Here is a 7,786-nt window from a genome sequence, read left to right on the forward strand (position 1 = left end):
GACAAAGCATGAATGGGGGAGGGGCAGAGAGAGAGGGAGACACAGAATCGGAAGCAGGCTCCAGGCTCTGAGCCGTCAGCCCAGAGCCCGACGCGGGGCTCGAACTCACGGACTGTGAGATCGTGACCTGGCTGAAGTCGGACGCTTAACCGACTGCGCCACCCAGGCGCCCCAATAATAAATACTTTTTAAATGTCCATACTACCCAAAGCAATCCACAGACTCAACGCAATCCTTATCAACATTCCAATGGTATTTTTCACAGAAATAGAAAAAACAATCTTAAAATTTGTATGGAGCCACAAAAGGCCCCAAATTCCCAAAGCAATCTTGAGAAAAATGAACAAAGCTAGAGATGTCACACTCCCTGATTTCAAACTCTATTACAGAGCTATAATAATTAAAACAGTATAATTACTGGCATAAAAGCAGACAGATTAATCAACAGAATAGTGAGCCCAGAAATAAACACATGCATATTTGGTCAATACAATTACAAGAAAGGATCCAAGAATATATAATGGAGAAAGGGCAGATCAATAAACAGTGCTGGGAAAACTAGACAGTCACATGCAAAAGAATGAAACTGGACTTTCATATACCATACACAAAAATTAACTCAAATGGGTTAAAGATATGAATGTAACACCTGAAATTATAAAAGTTCTAGAAGAAAACATAGATGGTAAGCTTCTTTTTTTTAATATTTTTTAAAGTTTATTTATTTATTTTGAGAGAGACAGTGAGTACATGAACAGGGGAGGGGCAGAGAGAGAGAAAGAGAGAGAGGTAATCCCAAGCAGGTTCTGCAGGGACAGCACAAAGCCCAACAGGGTGCTCAAACCCACAAAACTGTGAGATGATGACCTGAACTGAAATCAAGATTTGGATGCTTAACCAACTGAGCCACCCAGGTACCCCAGGTGGTAAGCTTCTTAACATAAATTTTGGCAATGATTTTTTGAATCCGACACCAAAAATAAAAACAAAAGCAAAAATTAGCAAGTAGGACTATATCAAACTAAAAACCTTCTGCACAACATAAGAAAATAATCAACAAGACAAAAAGGTAACCTACTGGATGGGAAAAGATATTTGCAAATCATATATCTTGTAAGGGGTTAATATTCAAAATATATAAAGAATGGTAACAACCCAATAGTGAAAACAAATACTTCTATTTAAAAATGGGGAGAAGATCTGAATAGACATTTTTCCAAAGACATACAAATGGCCAACAAGCACATGAAAAGATGCTCAACATCATTAATCTTCCAGAAAATGAAAATCAAAACCACAATGAGATATCACCTCACACCTGTCAGAATGGCTAGTATCAAAAAGATAAGAAATAACAAGTTTTGGTGAAGATATGGAGAAAAGAGAAAACTTGCACACTCTTAGCGGGACTAAAAATTGATACAGCCACTATGGAAAACAGTCTGGAGGTTTCTCACAAAATTAAAAATATAATTATCAGGGTACTTGGGTGGCTCAGTTGATTAAGCATCTGACTTTTGATTTCAACTCAGGTCATGATCTCACAGTTTGTGGATTCAAGCCCTGCATTGGGCTCTGCACTGACAGCACAGAGCCTGCTTGGGATTCTCTCCCTCTCCCTCTCTCTCTGCCCTTCCCCTGTTCATGCTCTCTCTCTCTCAAAATAAATAAGTAAACATCAAAAAAATAGAATTATCATACGATCCAGCAATTCCACTTCCAGGTATTTACAGGAATATATATGAAAAATGAAAACACCAATTTGAAAAGATAATAGGCATCCCTATGCCCACTGCAGCACTCTTTCCAACAGAAAAGATATGGAAACAATCGAAGTGTCCAATGATAGATGAATGGATAATAAAATTGTGGTATATATACCATGGAATATTATTCAGCCTTAACAAGGAATGAATCTTTTTCATTTGCAACAATATGGATGAACCTCAAGACTTGAGGATTTTATGCTAAGTAAAATAAGTTAGAGAAAGCCAAATACTGCATAATCTTTTATTTGCCATCTTTAAAAAACAAAAAAAACAAGATCATAGATACAAAAAAACATATTAGTAGTTGCCAGAGGCAGAGAGAGGGTAAGAGAAAAGGGCGAAGAGGGTCATAAGTAAAAAAAAAAAAAAAAAAAAGTTTTTAATTAAAAAATAATTTAAACAGGGGCGCCTGGGTGGCGCAGTCGGTTAAGCATCCGACTTCAGCCAGGTCACGATCTCGCGGTCTGTGAGTTCGAGCCCCGCATCGGGCTCTGGGCTGATGGCTCGGAGCCTGGAGCCTGTTTCCGATTCTGTGTCTCCCTCTCTCTCTGCCCCTCCCCCGTTCATGCTCTGTCTCTCTCTGTCCCAAAAATAAAAAAAAAATTAAAAAAAAAAAAAAAAACGTTGAAAAAAAAATAATTTAAACAAAATTTTTTTAACATAATAAAATTCAGTCTCCATAGTCTCTAGTATTTTTCACAATGTCCAGGATACAATACAAAATCACTTAACATATCAAAAAATAGAATAAACATTATTTATACTCAAACAGAAGGACAGGAAAGTGTGACCTCAGGATACTCTGGACATTAATATTAGCAGACAATGATTTTTCTTAAGTTTATTTCTTTATTTTGAGAGAGAGGGAGAGAACACCAGCAGGAAAACTTCTGCTCTGTGAAAGCCGCTGGTAAAAGAGTGAAAAGAGAAGTCCAAGACTTAGAGAAAATATCAACAAAATATATATTGGAAAGAAGACTCTTATCTAACACATACCAAGAATTCTTAAAACTGAACAATAAAGGGGCGCCTGGGTGGCGCAGTCGGTTAAGCGTCCGACTTCAGCCAGGTCACGATCTCGCGGTCTGTGAGTTCGAGCCCCGCGTCAGGCTCTGGGCTTATGGCTCGGAGCCTGGAGCCTGTTTCCCATTCTGTGTCTCCCTCTCTCTCTGCCCCTCCCCTGTTCATGCTCTGTCTCTCTCTGTCCCCAAAATAAATAAACGTTGAGAAAAAAAAAAAAATTAAAAAAAAAACTGAACAATAAAAAAAATAATAATAAAAATAGGGAGATTCATGAGATTCTTTGATGGACTATACCCCACTTCCAGTGCCACCATTCTGTCACTGAAATTGTTCTCAAGAAACTGAATGATCCGTTGGAAAAAGCCAGGGCTGTTAATATGGGTGTTGCTGTGGGCTTGTCATATATGGGCTGTTTATTACATTAAGGTATATCTCCTCTATACCCAGTTTGAGTTTTTACCATGAAAGGATACTGAATTCTATCAAATGCTTTTCCTACATCTATGGAGATACTTATATGACCTTTATCCTTCATTCTGTTAATGTGTATCGCACTTGATTTATGGATGTTGAACTATCCTTGCATCTCAGGGATAAATCCTTCATGATGATGGGATATAATCCTTTTAATGTGCTGTTGAATTCAGTTTGCTAGTATTTTGTGGATGCTGCCCCATAATGATGTTTTCTCAATCTTAATATTCAGGGTCCTCCAACACAATGGATGGTCCTCACACAGAGCTCCCAGTCAATCTTCATTTTCCTTCATTTCCAAACCAAGAATAGGCAGATAAAAATCATCATATATTTAAGCAAAATCTACAGCATGGAAGAAAAAAATCATGGGAAGCAGAGAAAGAAACTGTCCTTTTAGGAAAAAGCAAGAATTAAGAGGAACAAAAAAAAACATTTTAAAAGTATGCCCTGATTGAAGTAGTCTTTGGAGAGCCAAATATTTCAAACTTATCTCTTGTTTGATACACTGGGATTGTGAAACTTTGGAACAATAAACCAAGGTTTGGAGTGGATAAAAGCTACGCTCTTCTTGCATTCTGATCAAAAGTTTATGGCCGGTAGACCCTTAGGAACATTGTCATATATCCTCAGAGATACAAGTACTCTAAAGATTGCTGTTATGTTCAAATCGAAACTAAGATATTAAAGGGGCACCTGGCTGGCTCAGTCAGTGCAGCATGTGTCTCTGGATCTGAGGGTCATGAATTCAAGCCCCACATTGGGCAGAGAGACTACAAAAAAAAAAACAAAACACTAAAATATTAAAAAATTTTGATGAGGGGAGGCTTGATGGCTCAGTCAGTTAAGCATCCGACTTCAGCTCAGATCACAATCTCACTGCTCTTGGGTTCAAGCCCTGCGTCGGGCTCTGGGCTGACAGCTAGGAGCCTGGAGCCTGCTTCATATTCTGTGTCCATTTCTCTGCCCCTCCCCTGCTTGTGCTGTATCTCTCTATATATATCCCTGTCTCTCTCTCTCAAATATAAAATAAAACATAACAAAAATTTTTCTCATTAAAAAATTTAGATGAAGTGTTTGATTGTTATAAAAGAAAAATTAACAGAGGAACCTGGGTGGCTCAGTCAGTTAAGCATCCAACTCTTGATTTCAGCTCATGTCATGATCTCATAGTTAGTGGGTTCAAGCCCTGCATCAGGCTCTGTGCTCTCAGGAGATTCTCTCTTCCCTCTCTTCCTCTCTCTGCCCCTGCTCCACTCACACACATGTGTGAGTGCTCTCTCTCTCTCTCTCAAAATAAATAAATGTTTTTTGAAAAAACAAAAATTAACTCTTTAAAAAAGAGTCAATTAACAATTGACTCAAAATGAAGTAAACAAACTGAATGGAATAAACTGAAGTGCCAAAGTTCTACATCCCAGTTTTTACCAATGCATGAGAGGGAGAGAGAAGGAAAAAAGAAACCAGGCCCAAAGAGCTTTACTTGTTAATCTTCTATAAAGTCAACAAGTAACAATTATTAAGTAATTTAAATTTTACAGCCTTCATAAAAAGACAGAAAACTTCCAGGGCACCTGAGTGGCTCAGTTGGTAGAGCATCCGACTTCAGCTCAGGTCACGATCTCGGGGTTTGTGAGTTCGAGCCCAGCACCCTGTGCTGACAGCTCAGAGCCTGGAGCCTGCTTTGGATTCTGTGTCTTAGTCTCTCTCTGCCCCTCCCCCACTGTGCTCTGTCTCTCTCTGTCTGTCAAAAATAATAAATGTAAAAAAAAAAAGAAAAGGAAAAAAAAATTCCCAAGCAAAAATAATATATTAGCAAGTTTGAATTCAAAATTTGATTAAGAAGATAATATGTCATGATTAAGTAAATATTACCCATAGATGTCAGCAAAACTGGCAGGATAAGAAACTCTGAAAGTTCAATCCTCCATAAAATCAATGAAAAAACTTGCAAAAATTGTCAGAATTTATTTAGTCAAGAAAAACTATTAGATATTGGTTAGAAGAGTGAACTTTGTGGCATTTTAACTTACCCTACTCTCATCTCCTGCTTCCTAGCTATTCAGCAGCTTTGAAAAAACAACAATCCACATTTAGGTACTGGAGAGAGCAAAACAGACCTAGAGCTCTTTCAGAGGCTCAGTTCCAAAAAGGAGTCAGTATTTGATCTGTCTTGTTCCTATAAGGCCCTACTCAAAAGATCTGTCGTTATCAATAAGCAAGAAGGAAATGCCTCATCATATACAAGGGATTCGCAATAACATTAATTGCTAATTCCCCATCAGAAACCATGGAGGCCAGAAGGAAGTGGGAAGACATATTCAAAGTGCTAAAAAATTTAAACTATCAACCAAGAATTCTATATCCAGCAAAATTAACCCTCAAAAATGAAGGAGAAATTAAGACATTCCCAGATAATAAAAAAAGTAAGATAGTTCTTCTCTAGCAGATCTGCCCTACAATTAATACCAAAGGAACTTTTTCAGACTGAAATAAAAGGATACTAGACAGTGATAAAATAAAGAGCACCAATAAATGTAACTACATAGGTAAATATAAAAAATGGTATAAATGTGTTTTTTGTTTTTAATTTATTTTCCATCAAATATAAATGACAGCTGCATAATTCAATAATTATAAATCTACTTTGGCAGGCAAATAAATTATAAAGATGTAATTTGTGACATAACAGCATATGAGGGTGGGTGGAATGGATCTATAGAGGAGCAAAGTTTTGTATACTGCCGAAATTAAGTTGGTGTTAATTGAAACCAGATTGTTATAAATTAAGAGGTTAATGGTAATCCCTAAAGCAATCTAAGATACATAGCAAAAGAACTGACAACTGATATTTTCTATAGTAGAAAATATCTGCTCTTTCCTTGTGGCCACCCAGTTGCGTGGAGGCAGAGGCTCAGGTGCAGTCAAGATTCAGCTCTACATGGGTGCCTGGGTGGCTCAGTCAGTTAACTGTCCAAATTCAGCTCAGGTTGTGATCTCACAGTTTGTGAGTTTGAGCCTCGCATTGGGCTCCATGCTGACAGCTCAGAGCGTGGAGCCTGCTTTGGATTCTGTGTCTCCCTCTCTCTGCCTCTCCCCTGCTCATGCTCTGTCTCTCTCTCTCTCAAAAATAAGCATTAAAAAAAAAGTTGTTTTTTTTTAAAGATTCAGCTCCACCCATAATCTGCCACCATGGCTGAGGAAGGCATTGCTGTTGGAGGTGTAAATACTGAGTTGCTGAAGACCACTCTCATCCATGATGAGAGTACATGGCCTAGTACATGGAATTCGCAAAGCTGCCAAAAGCTTAATAAGCGCCAAGCCCATCTTTGTGTGCTTGCATCCAACTGTGATGAGCCTATGTATGCCAAGTTGGTGGAGGCCCTTTGTGCTGAACACCAAATCAACCTGATTAAGGCTGATGACAACAAGAAGCTAGGGGAATGGGTAGGCCTCAGTAAAATTGACAAAGAAAACCCTGTAAAGCAGTTGTGTGGTGGCTAAGGACTATGGTAAAGAGTTCAGGCCAAGGATGTCATTGAAGAATATTTTAAATGCAAGAAATGAACAAATAGAAAACTTGGTTCTTATTCCAAGAAAAGAAGGAAAGAAAGAAAGAAAGAAAGAAAGAAAGAAAGAAGAAAGAAAGAAAGAAAGAAAGAAAAGAAAAGAAAAAGAGAGAAAGAAAAGATTTATTTAACACAAAAGAAAGGAGTAATGGAGAACTGGAGGATCAAAAAAAAAAAGACATAAGATATGTTAAAAACAGCAAAATGTGTAATTCCTACCTTATTAGTAATTGTATTAAATGTAAACAGATTAAACTCTCCAATTAAAAGGGAGACATTAATGAACAAAGAAACATGATGAAGCTATATGCTTTATACAATAGACACACTTCAAATTCGAAAACACAAATAGGTTAAAAGAAAATGGAAAAAGATATACCACGTGAAAAGAAATGAAAAGAGCTAGAGTAGTGATATTAACATCAGACAAAACAGAATTTAAGACAAAAATTGTTACTAGAGGGGCACCTGGGTGGCTCAGTTGGTTAAGCATCCTACTCAGCTTCAGTTCACGTCATGATCTTACAGTTCATGGCTTCAAGCCCCACATTGGGCTCTGGACTGACTCTGTGCCTGCCTCTCTTTCTGCCCCTCCCCCATTCACATGCACGTCCTCTCTCTCTCTCAAAAATAAAAAATTGTAATTTTGTATTATTATAATTTTTGTATATAATAATTTATTATTGTAAATAATAAAAAAATTCAAAAAATTGTAGTAGAGATAAAGAATGACATTTTATAATGATAAAAAATGTGAACCAAGAAGATATAAATTTATAAACATATATGCATCTAACAGAGCTTCAAAATGCAGGAATAAAAAACTGACAGAATTAAAGAAATAGTTAATTCAACAGCACTAATTGACAACACTATAAACCAACTACACCTAACAGACATCTACAGAATGCTCTGTAACAGAAAAATACATATGCCACTCAAGTGCACATG

The 7,786-nt window shown here is 37.3% G+C and overlaps 1 pseudogene; it reads left to right on the forward strand.

Moving 5' to 3' along the window:
• Positions 1 to 6,367: 6,367 nt before the first annotated feature.
• On the forward strand, positions 6,368 to 6,833 carry LOC122492376 (annotated as a pseudogene).
• Positions 6,834 to 7,786: the final 953 nt, after the last annotated feature.

This window comes from Prionailurus bengalensis, chromosome C2 (assembly GCF_016509475.1).
Source record: "Prionailurus bengalensis isolate Pbe53 chromosome C2, Fcat_Pben_1.1_paternal_pri, whole genome shotgun sequence".
Taxonomy (NCBI): domain Eukaryota; kingdom Metazoa; phylum Chordata; class Mammalia; order Carnivora; family Felidae; genus Prionailurus; species Prionailurus bengalensis.